The sequence below is a fragment of the Oncorhynchus mykiss genome, chromosome 32 (genome assembly GCF_013265735.2).
Source record: "Oncorhynchus mykiss isolate Arlee chromosome 32, USDA_OmykA_1.1, whole genome shotgun sequence".
Lineage (NCBI taxonomy): Eukaryota > Metazoa > Chordata > Actinopteri > Salmoniformes > Salmonidae > Oncorhynchus > Oncorhynchus mykiss.
Window position 1 is genome coordinate 28,472,360 of NC_050572.1, and position 15,911 is coordinate 28,488,270.

Below are 15,911 nucleotides of genomic sequence, written 5' to 3' on the forward strand. Positions count from 1 at the left end.
TACTTTGGCCCACAACAGGTACAAAAGTAACGTTGCAGTAGTTCTGTTCTCTGTCTATTTCATTTGAAGTCCTTTAATAACCTAGAAATGAAATTACAGTTGCTAGAGGACATGTATAAGTTGTTTATAATAAAATATGGTGGCTTTAGCTCTATTAATCTCTGAGTAAATAAGTGTTACTTACGCCCCGGTTCTCCCCCACTTTATGTATCTAGTCCCTCCATTTGAAGAAGTCATAAGTATTTGGACAAATTCACTTATAGTCTATGAAAGTAGTCAAACGTTTACCATTTGGTCCCATATTCCTAGCACGTAAAATGTTACTACAAACTGGTTGGATAAAACTAATACTTAATATTAATATCACACCTAAAGTATTCTACCTGCCTTCTCGATTCTGGAGAAATTGGTTTTCAAACAGCTACATCATTTTAAAGTCCCAATTGTATTTTTTTGAAATTCTAAATCTGGATTTTGTGAGATGAGATGCCTTTGTGGCATATTTTAGCATCAACACAGATGTCAAAAAGCTCTCTGTCCTTGTCTTGGATTTGAGTGCAGCATTTGATACTGTTGACCATGATGTCCTTCTGGACAGACTTCTCCAGTCCAGTTCTTAACTGGTTTAGGACCTATTTAACCGGTCAAGAGTTTTGTAATATCACGTGTGGTGTTTCACAAGGTTCAATATTGACTCCGGTTCTGTTCAGTTTATATATATATGTTACCCCTTGGCAGGGTTAACAGAAAGCACGGCTATGCAGCCAATACACAACTTTAAAGGATTTAAACCATTGGTCAACTGCAAAACATACAGAATGCAGCAGCACGGGCACTGACCAAGACCAGATGGAGAGCACACAATACACCCGTATTAAATCCTCTGCATTGGTTGTCTGAGTTTTAGAATAGATTTTTACATCACTTAACGACCGTGCACCCCAATACATGACATACATGCTTTAAAGGTAGCATGTGCAGACCAGCTGGCTGGTGTGTTTACGGACATATTCAATCAATCCTTATCCCAGTCTGCTGTTCCCACATGCTTCAAGAGGGCCACCATTGTTTCTGTTCCCAAGAAAGCTAAGGTAACTGAGCTAAATGACTATCTACCCGTAACACTCACTCCCGTCATCATGAAGTGATTTGAGAGACAAGTCAAGGACCATATCACCTCTACCCTACCTAACACCCTAGACACACTCCAATTTGCTTACTGCCCCAATAGGTCCACAGACGAAGCAATCACACTGAACACTGCCCTAACCCATCTGGACAAGAGGAATACCTATGTAAGAATGCTGTTCATCGACTACAGCTCAGCATTTAACACCATAGTACCCTCGAAACTCGTCATCAAACTCGAGACCCTGGGTCTCGACCCCACACTGTGCAACTGGGTCCTGGACTTCCTGACGGGCCACCCCAGGTGGTGAAGGTAGGTAACAACATCTCCACCCCGCTGAACCTCAACACTGGGGCCCCACAAGGGTGAGTTCTCAGCCCTCTCCTGTACTCCGTTCACCCATGACTGCGTGGCCATGCTCGCCTCCAACTCAATCATCAAGTTTGCAGACGACACTACAGTGGTAGGCTTGATTACCAACAACGACGAGACGGCCTACAGGGAGGAGGTGAGGGCCCTCGGAGTGTGGTGTCAGGAAAATAACCTCACACTCAATGTCAACAAAACAAAGGAGATGATCGTGGACTTCAGGAAACAGCAGAGGGAGCAGCCCCCAATCCACATCAATGGGACAGTAGTGGAGAAGGTGGAAAGGTTTAAGTTCCTCGGCATACACATCACGGACAAACTGAAATGGCCCACCCACACAGACAGCGTGGTGAAGAAGGCGCAGCAGCTCCTAGTGAGGTTGGGCACTGATGTTGGGCGATTAGGCCTGGCTCATAGTCGGCATTCCAATTCATCCCAAAGGTATTCGATGGGGTTGAGATCAGGGCTCTGTGCAGGCCAGTCAAGTTCTTCCACATCGATGTCGACAAACCATTTCTGTATGGATCTCGCTTTGTTCACAGGGCATTGTCATGCTGAAACAAGAAAGGGCCTTCCCCAAACTGTTGCCACAAAGTTGGAAGCACGGAATAGTCTAGAGTATCACGTATGCTGCAGCATTAAGATTTCCCTTCATTGGAACAAAGGAGCCCAAACCATGAAAAACAGCCCCAGACCATTATTCCTCCTCCACCAAACTTTACAGTTGATACTATGCATTTGGGCAGGTAGCGTTCTCCTGGCAGAATATCCATCGGACTGCCAGATTGTGAAGTGTGATTCATCTCCCCAGAGAAAGCGTTTGAACTGCTCCAGAGTCCAATGGCAGCGAGCATTAAACCACTCCAGCCGACATTCAGCATGGTTATCTGTGTGGTTACTCGGCCATGAAAACCCTTTTCATGAAGCTCCCAATGAACAGTTCTTGTGCTGATGTTGCTTCCAGAGGCAGTATGAAATTCGGTAGCGAGTGTTGCAACTGAGGACAGAATTGTCAGCACTTGGCGGTCCCGTTCAATGAGCTTGTGTGGCTTACCACTTTGCGGCTGAGCTGTTGTTCCTCCTAGATGTTTTCCACTTCACAATAGCAGCACTTACAGTTGACTGGGGCAGCTCTAGCAGGGCAGAAATTTGATGAACTGACTTGTTGGAAAGGTGGCATTCTATGATGGTGCCACGTTGAAAGTCACTGACCTCTTCAGTAAGGCCATTCTACTGCCAATGTTTGTCTATGGAGATTGCATGCCTGTGTGCTCTATTTTATACACCTGTCAGCAACAGTGTGGCTGAAATAGCCAAATTCACTTATTTGAAGAGGTGTCCACATTCATATATATATATATATATATATATATAAGCATGTACCCAGTAGGTCCTTCAGGTCCTGTGGCACTGGCTTTTTAACTATCCCAAAGCCTAGGACCAAGAGGCATGGAGAGACAGCTTTCAGTTTTTATGTCCCCAGTCCAAAGACATTAAAACCATTAGCAGTGATAGCGCTAATGTTTTCCTATGGAAAACTCCAGATGGAGCATGAAGCCGGAAGTTTTTGAATTTGAAGCATGCCATATTGCTGAATGCAGCTGAATGGCACCCCCAAAAATTGCAAAGGATCATGGTGAAAGTGTCCGAAACGAGCAAAGGATCATGGTCAATGTAGTTGTTTTCATCCTGCCTTAGAGAGTCAACCTGGAGCCTCCGTCATAGCTTACCGGCTCGTGATTGGTCTGTATCAGCACGTGGTCCTGTGTGACCGTCAAATGTGTAGTCAGAATGGATCACTATTTAATTAAATACAAATATCTCGATTTGTATTGAACTTTTATAGAATTGACCATGGGGGTCGAACTTGATCATAATAAAACACATTTTAGAGACCAAAGCAGGCGTCTAAGGTTGTGGCCGTTCTGGCGATCGTGATTTACGTAGGATTTTTAGGGCAGACCAAGGCTTTTGGCACTGTTCTGCTGACAAGTTTTTCTTCACTCATACAGGAGTAATAAAGGCCTAGTGCACTAATTTGGTGGGGAAAAAAATATGTAATTTGTGATTTATAAGGGGAGCTGCAGCACTCTCATCACCCCTACTTCCCATGGCTATGGCACCGCTAGGTTGCTATACCAGCAGAGCTAGTAACTTCAGGACTTCCAGACCGGACACTGGGGGCCTGCCCCAGCCTCTGGAACAGCCTGCCAGAGAAGATGAGGGTGGATGGAACTGTAGACATTTTATAAAATGTATCTTATAACTTACTTTTTTAGCTTTGCTTTTCCCTAGTCATTTATATTTTATGTATACGGTATTTGTATTACATTCCCGTTTTTACCATGGTTTCAACTCTGTAGTGCTCACTTGTTCTCTGCTTTTACTTATTGACACAGCCAAGACTGGGTTGGCAGCACCAGGATTCACAGCAACGGTTCCCAACACGACTGCAATTAAAAATAGTAGTCTATTATTGGTAATCCACAATTACGGTTTATAATTAAACGAAAATACAATGGAAATAAAAAACATAAGCAAATGATGAACATAACTGTAAATCATATAAAAAATAAGAACGCAAACAGACAGGATTCTCAGAATCAATCAGGACTGTAGAGCAATCCATCACACGGCCACATGGTGGCCCTCTAATGTCATGGATGGGATACACGGCAGTACATCTCTAGAAGAAGGCAGCGAGACAGAGTGCTCAATGAAGAGGGATGTCATTACTGTCTCAACTTTTATACTTTCACAGAACAAAATACACAGAGATGAAAACGTTGTGTGCCAAACAAGACAGGCAGTCGCAGCTCTGGAGCAGCACACAAACACAGAAGCTTATAGTGGGCTCAGCAAATAGCAAGAAATTACTTTCAGCAACTCAATGGCTCTATGGCTACTCAGTGGTCAAATTTGGTAGACAAAGTTGATAAATGAAACTGCAAATCTACAATACAACGTATTGCATGTAATGTCCAAAGTCTGAAATTCCATGCATGATACATCATGTTATTCTGAGATCATAACTACTTTTCGACTTGAAACAAAATATACACAGTACCAGTCAAAGGTTTGGACACATCTACTCATTCCTCGATTTTTCTTTATTGTTACAATGTTCTACATTGTAGAATAATAGTGAAGCCATCAAACTATGAAATAACACATATGGAATCATGTAGTAACCAAAAAGTGTTAAATTAAAATATATTTTATATTTGAGATTCTTCAAAGTAGCCACCCTTTGCCTTGATGACAGCTTTGCACACTCTTGGCGTTCTCTCAACCAGCTTCATGAGGAATGAACCTGGAATGCTTTTCCAACAGTCTTGAAGGAGTTTCCACATATGCTAAGCACTTGTTGGCTGCTTTTCCTTCACTCTACGGTCCAACTCATCCCAAACCATCTCAACTGGGTTGAGGTCAGGTGATTGTGGAAGCCAGGTCATCTGATGCAGAACTCCATCACTCTCCTTCTTGATCAAATAGCCCTTACACAGACTGAAGGTGTGCTGGGTCAATGTTCTGTTGAAAAACAAATGATAGCCTCACTAATCCCAAACCAGATGGGATCGAGTATCGCTGCAGAATGCTGTGGTAGCCATGCTGGTTAAGTGTGCCTTGAATTCTAAATGAATCACTGACAGTGTCACCTGCAAAGCACTCCCACACCATCACACCTCCTCCTCCATGCTTCACGGTGGGAACCACACATGTGGAGATCATCCGTTCAACTACTCTGTGTCTCAAAGACACAGCGGTTGGAACCAAAAATCTGGACTCATCAGACCAGAGGACAGATTTCCACCGATCTAATGTCCATTGCTCGTGTTTCTTGGCCCAAGCAAGTTTCTTCTTTGGTGTCCTTTAGTAGTGGTTTCCTTGCAGCAATTTGACCATGTGTTGTGGAAATTCTAACCAAGTGAGAGAGACAGTCAGTTCTTCAAACAATCTTCATTTAATATCAATTAATACTCTGAATAATGGAGCTGGTCAACGACCACCCGTACGTAGGTGACCGTTGAGAACCCACAAGCAGATTAGTGTTACAGTTCTTTAAAGAAGAGTACATCCTCCTGAATATTCATAACAAACAACAGATTGGACATAAAATTCTGTAAAAATACCAGCAAATCAGCTCCAAGTGATTTTCATTTTGTAAATCTATTCCAAAGTATTCCCACATATTATAGAGAGATATATGTAAGCAAGGTTTTCAAAGTATTATGTTTTAGTCAAATATATATTTTTGAGCTTCTTGTGGTCAGTTTGCAGTCTACAAATTATTTGTAATTACGTTCTGGTCACCCACTCACGAACACTAGGTAGATAGATGATCCCTGTGCTGATGTTTTTGGTTGAATTGTGGAAAATAATCAAATATCTTTTCCATATACACACGCAATGGGGACGCTGGGTAATAATGTATCCACTTCCTGAGCGTTTCCATTAATTGTGAAAAGCGCTTCACTCTGCAGTTAAGATGTCCGGAATGGCACGATTCAAATAAGGAGTCAAAAAGCTGCTAAACAAATTGAAATGTTTCTTAAACTTTATAAGAATTAGGTTGGTTTCCTCCAAAACAGAGATCCGATTTGGACAAATACACAGCTACAGCTCTCACATCACTCGGAGTACAAGCAACATCTTTTACTTTATCAGCTTGAGAACGATTACTTGGCCAGAGAGAAATGCTCAATTTACAGTACACAGCAATCATGGAGGAATGTATGGTGGTGTACTAGGAATTGAATAGAAAGCAGAAAAAGATATGCCATGATAATTCAGTAGTTTAGTCAGAGAATTGAAGCTAGATGATGCTCCCCATATGACTGACTGGCTGCAGGAGCAAGGGAACTGAACCAGTGTCACGTTCTGACCTTTATTTCCTTTGTTTTGTCGTTATGTAGTATGGTCAGGGCGTGAGTTGGGGTGGGCAGTCTGTTTGTTTTTCTATGATTTGGGGATTTCTATGTTTCGGCCTAGTATGGTTCTCAATCAGAGGCAGGTGTCATTAGTTGTCTCTGATTGAGAATCATACTTAGGTAGCCTGCGTTTCACTGTTTGTTTGTGGGTAATTGTCTATGTTAGTTGCTTTTGTCAGCACAGTTCTTATGATAGCTTCACGGTCGTTATTTGTTTATTGTTTTTGTACAGTTTACTTCGTGTTTTTCGTCATCTATTAAATGATGCATTCACACCACGCTGTGCTTTGGTCCGCTTCTTACGACGATCGTGACAACCAGGCAAATCAGAACGTTCATGCAGACAGACCCTATTATTATGAGTAATCTATAACGTATTGCATAATCTATATAAATGATTATACATTACGTCATCTGTACACATGTATTGTAACGGTTTTGACTTGAGGTTATTATTTATAGGGGTGCCAGGTAGGTTGTGCCTACCAGAGAAAACATTGGTTTCTCCTTTTGGTTTGGGAGGGAATGAGTCCCATCTGGTCCGTCAAGTCTACACCAATACAAAGGACTTATGTAAAAGTCAGGATGGAAATAAACTTTTCATAAACCCTTAAAAACATGGGAAAGAACTTCCAAAACAACTATTATTTTGCGTGGGTTGTTTAGCAACATCAATGATTACACACACATATAATAATATCACAATGAGTTCTGGTTCTTCTAGCATTGTCCTGTACCTCGGGCCTAAAAAGAGTCCAGCCCGGTAAAGGAGTTCAGGGAACTCAAGTGACCTTTGTCACGCAATGTTTGTCCATTCATTCAAGTGTAGCGTAAACCCAGTATTAATCATACAATCAATATAACAATTATTTTACCACAGAACTTTAAAGCGTATCAACTCTTACTAAGTCCTCAACTACAACTAACTACATAAATCATCACCGTATACATCACATCAAAACAAATGAAATACCGTATACAAAAAGGTGGTGGTCAGTCAGACAATCCAATCCGCCAATAGATCTCCAGCGGAGAAAGGCCACGAAGAACGGAGAGGTGTAGTCCACGGACGCAAAGATTGGATCCGATCCTGGGTAAACTCTATTAGCCTACAAAACACACGTTTAACGGCAACAAAACAAACGGAATAGAGAAGCTTCGGAACGGAGGGTCGAACACATCCTCATTCACGTCTCCATCACAACCCCACTTTTGCGCAGCTGATGCTGGCTATTTAATTGGGAATTAAGCGTCCTATTGGAAGGAGAAGCACTGAGACGGTTCAGAAAAATTCAGGGCCGTCACAGTATGCATAAACAAATTAAGTACAGTATAGAAAATGACATTTAGGCACATACAAAAAAACATCTCTGCTGAATGACAAGGTGGCAGGCTTTGGCACAGACATTTACATTATTGCTATCTGATAAGATTTCACACAAATTATTATTTTAATCTAGAATGTTAACATTTTCATTAAGGCTGGATAGTTGCTGAAACAGAATGTCGTTGTAAAACCCACAGAAAAGCAAGGTGTGAGCTTTTGTTTCAATGGGTCCATCGTTAAAAAGAGAACAGACGCTTATCTAAGGAAGTGTTTTTTTTTCGAAGGTTATGCGTAGCTTCTTCTTTGAAGAGTTCCAAGAGTCGTAAAAGTCTGAAGGGTTTTATCCTCCAAGGTCTAATCCCTCACCGTCAAGCCCTCATCCACACACAAACAAGTGGATTGGTAGAATCAATAATTCTTATCGATGAACTTGTTCCAAAGTATTTGTCAAGGCAAACATTGAAATGCTTATATTTGATTAATTTAGCAGACATTTAAGACACACTCATACTCTCAGATATAATCCCAGAAAGAATGAGGATGAGTTCAAACTAAATCCAATGAATCTTTCTTTATCTACATGCTAAAAAAAAAAGAAAACGAGGGTGAGAGAAAAAATGGAACATATAATTCTAAGTACAAATAAAATAACAATAAAACCATAAGGAATAAGACAATTTTTAAAGGAAATAAAAACTTTACTTGATTTTGAAAAACATTATGATCACAAAAGCAAACTGAAACAAAAAATGCATTCCACTCAGGAGAATAAGACCACCTTCAAGTAAAACATTAATTTACCATTTCTGTTAAGTACAATCCTTGACCCATAAAAAGTACCTTATATCCCTGCACTGTACTGACACCATATTGAATACATCAATGGCATGATTTCCATCAAACTCTGACATTTGTAAACTGACATCAAACCAACAACCTTTACAGTCATAACGATTATTCCCTCCACAAGTTCACAATGAGACTGTGAGTATAAAAATGACACAACACAAGAAATGTTACCGCACAGGGTTACAAAGTTATTCTGGTTTTCCACAAGGGTTGCTGACCTGTAATTACCACAACCACAACCACCACTTCCACAGCAGCTGCCAGGCTCCTTCCATTTATCTATTCATTCACCAATCAGGAGAGAACATAATGTACATATGCAAATACATCACAGCTAGAATCCTTAGTTGCTACACTCATTTTTGGACTTAAAAATAGATTCTTAAGGAAAATAACTTATAAATGCCTCATAAGCTTAGTGTCGTTTAACTGTCATACCCCATCAGAACTTAATTTACTCCAATGTTTGTAAACAACGTAAACGTAACAAACACATTATAGCCTCAAAACATGGTTAAAACTATCCTTTTGATATCATGGATGGTCAGTCGTTGCATCCATAGTCTGTGAATTTGAGAGTGGTTACATTTCTCGAGGCATCATCCCTCAGCTTCTCACCGAAACAGAAGCTGGTGACCCCTTTTGTATTGTTTCAGTATGTCAGTATGTAAAATATGTAAAGCATCCTTGTGACCATACCTGACACTACTGGCCCAGACAGTCAGTCAGACAGACCAACATAGATCGACAATATAGACCCATTTTCCAGCCACTTCAATAAAAAGCTGTGTGCGAATTTGAGCTTGTTTACATGGAAGTCACATGCAACTTCAAATGCAGCTCGCGCAAGTTAACATACACAGATGGTTATCGTACCGAGGTAAAGGCAGTTTCAAGTTGGATATTCAACGGATATTCGCCTGTCGTTTTGCTTACATCCATCCAACAGCAGTTAGGGACCGTCAACACATAGACAAATCAAATTTTTCAAATTTCAATAGCTATTTAACCATTACTCCTAAAGCTTTCAAACAAGGTTGTCGCTAACCCGATGGCATAGTCACACATTGCACAGACTTTTTTTTGTCAATTTACATCTCGCACTATTTAAATGATTTATTTACATTTGGGAATTGCAATAGCTCCTGTGTCATGTGACCTACTGACTTCAAACAAGGTTCAGAATGTACACTCAGCGGGCCTACACATTGCACACCATTTAGTTTGTCAATTTTCATCTCATGCAATTGACTACCCTTATATAGTCAGACACGCCCCTTGACTTTCAATTGGCACTCTTGATCTGTATGTATTCTCTCCTGATTGGTCTCCATGGTGCTTATTCAATGGGACCCGGCCCCATCATAAAGTTTTTACACAGTCTGGCAGTCTGACTAAAGTGCCAGAAGAATGACGACAGACATCCTCCTTTGTACAGTTGAAGTTGGAAGTTTACATACACCTTAGCCAAATACATTTAAACTTTCACAATTCCTGACATTGAATCCTAGTAAAAATTCCCTGTCTTAGGTCAGTTAGGATCCCCACTTTATTTTAAGAATGTGAAATGTCAGAATAATAGTAGAGATAATTATTTCTTTCAACTTTTATTTCTTTCATCACATTCCCAATGGGTCTGAAGTTTACATACACTCAATTAGTATTTGGTAGCATTGCTGTAACATTGTTTAACCTGGGTCAAACTTTTCAGGTTGCCTTCCACAAACTTCCCACAATAAATTGGGTAAATTTTGGCCCATTCCTCCTGACAGAGCTGGTGTAACTGAGTCAAGTTTGTAGGCCTCCTTGCTCGCACACGCCTTTTCAGCTCTGCCCACAAATTCTCTATAGGATTGAAGTCAGGGCTTTGTGATGGCCACTCCAATACATTGACTTTGTTGTCCTTAAGCCATTTTCTCACAAATTTGGAAGCATGCTCGAGGTCATTGGCCATTTGGAAGACCCATTTGACCCAAGACCCAGGCTTTAACTTCCTGACAGATGTCTTGAGATGTTGCTTCAATATATCCACAATTTTCCTTCCTCAGGATGCCATCTATTTTGTGAAGTGCACAAGTCCCTCCTGCAGCAAAGCACCCCCACAACATGATGCTGCCACCCCCGTGCTTCACGGTTGGTATGGTGTTCTTCGGCTTGCAAGCCTCCCCCTTTTCTTTCAAACATAACAATGGTCATTATGGCCAAACAGTTCTATATTTGTTTCATCAGACCAGAGGACATTTCTCCAAAAAGTACGATCTTTGTCCCCATGTGCAGTTGCAAACTGTAGTCTGGCCTTTTTATGCAGTTTTGAAGCAGTGGCTTCTTCCTTGCTGAGCAGCCTTTCAGGTTATGTCGATGTAGGACTTCATTTTACTGTGGATATAGATACATTTGTACCTGTTTCCTGCAGCATCTTCACAAGGTCGTTTGCTGTTGTTCTGGGATTGAATTACACCTTTCGCACAAAAGTACTTTCATCTCTAGGAGACAGAACGCATCTCCTTCCTGAGCGGTATGATGGCTGCATGGTCCCATGGTGTTTATACTTGCGTACTATTGTTTGTACAGATGAACGTGGTACTTTCAGGCGTTTGGAAATTGCTCCCAAGGATGACCCAAACTTGTGGAGGTCTACAATTTTTTTCTGAGGTCTTGGATGATTTCTTTTGATTTTCCCAAGATGTCAAGCACAGAGGCACCGAGTTTGAAGGTAGGCCTTGAAATGCATCCACAGTTACACCTCCAATTGACTCAAAAATGTAAATTAGCCTCTCAGAAGCTTCTAAAGCCATGACATCATTTTCTGGAATTGTCCAAGCTGTTTAAAGGCACAGTCAACTTTGTGTATGTAATCATCTGACCCACTGGAATTGTGATACAGTGAATTATAAGATAAATAATCTGTCTGTAAACAATTTTTTGAAAAATTACTTGTGTCATCCACAAAATAGATGTCCTTACCGACTTGCCAAAACTATAGTTTGTTAACAAGAAATCTGTGGAGTGGTTGAAAAACAAGTTTTAATGACTCCAACCTAAGTATATGTAAACTTCTGACTTCAACTTTATTTATGGGAACAAATATTCCCTAACACTTGGATCCCAATCTTGGACAGTTAAAAGAAACAATGTGTCAATGCAAAAAAAAATAAAAAAGACTAAATACTGTCCATGATTAACCTCAACCTTGTGGGTCTGTGGGTGTTTGGGCCAATAAAGTGCCAACTCAATTGTACCACTGATTAGTCTCTTATGCCACTATGAACGGGGACACAGGGCAATAGTTTTTAATCTAAACCAGCCCCTTTTTTTACTGGAGTACACTAACCCCTAATTGGGGCTCTTTTCTTGACACATAGTAGCAGTTCTCCAAATAAGAGGCCAAGAAGATCAAACAGTAGATTGTTGTAAGGGTGTATTACGTTCTGTGCTGGTCCCATTGTCATATCCATTTTGGATTCTGAGTGGTAAAATCACAGCTGAAAAATGCCTCTATGTACAGGCTATACTGTATGTGGGAATGTCTAATGTCTGTCCTACATGCTACTTTTATTTTTCTCCTGTAAATGGTTCAGTGCCTATAATTTAGGCTGTGTGTAGATTAGGGCATAAAGGACATTACCTTATGATTATTTATTACTCAAAAACACTCGAACAGTTCTGTAAGGCAAATAAACTATACAGAAGACAACTACCCACAAAACACAGGTGGGAAAAAGGCTGCCTAAGTATGATTCCCAATCAGAGACAACAATAGACAGCTGCCTCTGATTGGGAACCACACTCGGCCAAAAACAAAGAAATAGAAAACAGAAATGAAGAAACTAGAATGCCCACCCTAGTCACACCCTGGCCTAACCAAACTAGATAATAAAAGCCTCTCTATGGCCAGGGTGTGACAATTATAGGGATAAGGAAATCAACATACGGTTTTGGCCTATGTAATCATTTGCCTATAACTAATCAGAATTCCATTATGATTACATAAAAGAGAGAATTGTTCAAAATGAGAAGATCCTGCCATGGAAAAGACAACTGGGTGGACATAAGTGGAAAGGAGGGGAAATAACTCACACCATGCAGCAGGACACCTTCAGCTGCAGGGTCGTTGGAATGCAGGTTTGATAGTTATATTTTCAATAATGAATGGTTAGCTGTTGTGACAATTGGCTCAAAAACTATATTTTTTGGCGTGGATGGCCAACAAAGTTGCACAGAACATCCCCAACATCCGCTCCTAAATTGATATAGAACCTTCGCAAAAACACATGGAGCAACTGTGAAATTAAATGGCTGAGGATATACTAAAATCTCTGGTATGTAATGACATTTAATTCAAAGTAGATTCTTTATTTTTATGTACAGTCGTGGCCAAAAGTTGAGAACGACACAAATATAAATTAACAAAGTCTGCTGCCTCAGTTTGTATGATGGCAATTTGCATATACTCCAGAATTTTATGAAGAGTGATCAAATGCATTGCAATTAATTGCAAAGTCCCTCTTTGCCATGCAAATGAACTGAAACCCCCCCAAAAAATTCCACTGCATTTCAGCCCTGCCCGAAAGGACCAGCTGACAGTGTCAGTGATTCTCTCGTTAACACAGGTGTGAGTGAGTGATGTGTGGTGTGAGTGAGTGTTGATGAGGACAAGGCTGGAGATCACTCTTTCATGCTGATTGAGTTTGAATAACAGACTGGAAGCATCAAAAGGAGGGTGGTGCTTGGAATCACTGTTCTTCCTCTGTCAACCATGGTTACCTGCAAGGAAACACGTGCCGTCATCATTGCTTTGCACAAAAAGAGCTTCACTGATATTGCTGCCAGTAAGATTGCACCTAAATCAACAATTTATTGGATCATCAAAAACGTCAAGGAGAGGGGTTCTTTTGTTGTGAAGGCGGCTTCAGGGCGCCCAAGAAAGTCCAGCAAGCGCCAAGAACATTGCCTAAAGTTGATTCAGCTGCGGGATCGGGGCACCACCAGTACAGAACTTGCTCAGGAATGGCAGCAGGCAGATGTTAGTGCATCTGCACGCACAGTGAGGCGAAAACTTTGAGGATGGCCTAGTGTCAAGAAGGGCAGCAAAGAAGCCACTTCTCTCCAGGAAAAACATCAGGGACAGACTGATATTCTGCAAAAGGTACAGGGATTTGACTGCTGAGGATTGGGGTGAAGTCATTTTCTCTGAATCTTGTGGCATCCGGAAAAAAGCTTGTCCGGAGAAGACAAGGTGAGCGCTACCATCAGTCCTGTGTCATGCCAACAGTAAAGCATACTGAGACCATGTGTGGGGTTGCTTCTCAGCCAAGGGAGTGGGCTCACTCACAATTTTGCCTAAGAACACAGCGATGAATAAAGAATGGTACCAACATATCCTCCGAGAGCAACTTCTCCCAACCATACAGGAACTGTTTGGTGACAAACAATGTATTTTCCAGCATGATGGAGCTCCTTGCCATGAGGCAAAACTGATAACTAAGTGGCTCGGGGAACAAAACATTGATATTTTGGGTCCATGGCCAAGGAACTCCCCAGACCTTAATCCCATTGAGAACTTGTGGGAAATCCTCAAGAGGCCGGTGGACAAACAAAACCCCACAAATTCTGACCAACTCCAAGCATTGATTATGCAAGAATGGGCTGCCATCAGTCAGGATGTGGCCCAGAAGTTAATTGACAGCATGCCAGGGCAGATTGCAGAGGTCTTGAAAAAGAATGGTCAACACTGCAAATATTGACTCTTTGCATCAACTACATGTAATTGTCAATAAAAGCCTTTGACACACATGAAATGCTTGCAATTATACTTCAGTTTTCCATAGTAACATCTGACAAAAATATCTAAAGACACTGAAGCAGCAAACTTTGTGAAAATTAATATTTGTGTCATTCTCAAAACTTTTGGCCACGACTGTAGTTGTGTTGGACAACCATATGTTCAGTTCATGCCTATGATTTCAGAGTTCAACAAAGCCAACAACTGCTTCATGTGGCCCAAAGACTGACTGGGTCATGTGAGCGGACCAAGTAATTGGGCGTCACTCTAAAGCGGAAAGGTGGAATAAACGAGTCAGGAGTAGGTTCTCTTGATTGAACACAGTTCTCTATTGAGGGCATTTGGGCAACACAAACACTCCAACATAATCAATGAAAATCTCCCAAGGACAAAACATACATTTTCTTCTCCAGATGAAACAGGAACACAATACGATTATCTTTAAACTATAACAAAAGTCACGAGATTGTCACCGTCTTAGTGGTTCTTCATGGATAGCTCCTCTGTCTCGGTGGCCATCTTCCAGAGATCGTTTTTCCCCCCTCTCTGCTGGTTCCATACTCTCTCTTATAGGGGAAGGAGAATATGTCATTAGTACCGTCAGCTGTGCTTAATTGCCTCTGGTTACCTTGTCTCCCATGCCTTGTTGGGCTACTATCCGTGAGCCAAGCCTGCCCTCTGGTGGTCCTTTCACAGTTAGCAATTTTATTTAACATGTTTAGAATATTTTGACAACAGTCAAAACATGTAAGACAATTTATGATAACACAATGTACGGCTAATTTGTCATACTGCATTGAAATTTGATATTATTTATAACGTGTTACGCTTTGTTTTGTTTTAGATTGAATGTTTTGCATGCCAACAGTGGTTCCATGTGCTGTGCCTCGGAATGAAGACAAAATAGTTCAACAGAGTGAAGAACACAAACTGGAAGTGCAGTCTTTGTTGTTGAAAATGTATGCTATACCCCATCCACACTGAAGAGGCTCTGACATGTACATCAACCATGGACAAAGAGAAAGTTAACACGGTGAAATGTTCTGTACTTATTTGAAGTAAAGTGTCTGTTGACATGTTGGAAAGATTAAAAGTCTACAATTTATGTTTAATTTGTCAATATTCCATTTTTATTCATTGATTTTATGGCCACCATTACTGTGGTTACATGTTCAGTATATGTATTGACCAGCAAGTCCACTGCAGCCTACCTCACTAGCTCACTCTCCATCCCTGCTTTGGACAAGTAATAACATGACTCTTGTACAGTACTTTGCCCTTTTCCTTTATGGTTGATATTAACGACGAAAGGAAATATGATCTGTCTCTCTCCTATTGTGTACCGCTGTTAAATACTGTGGCAAAATAAAAAACAGGGAAAATAAGTACTTAGAACTACCAATTATTATAGATAAATATTAAAGAAAAGGGTAAACACAACACTGGACTGAACCCCCTAATTGTCAAACTAATAATAATGTACATCAATATAGAAGATACATGACTAGAGGTTATGCAATATGG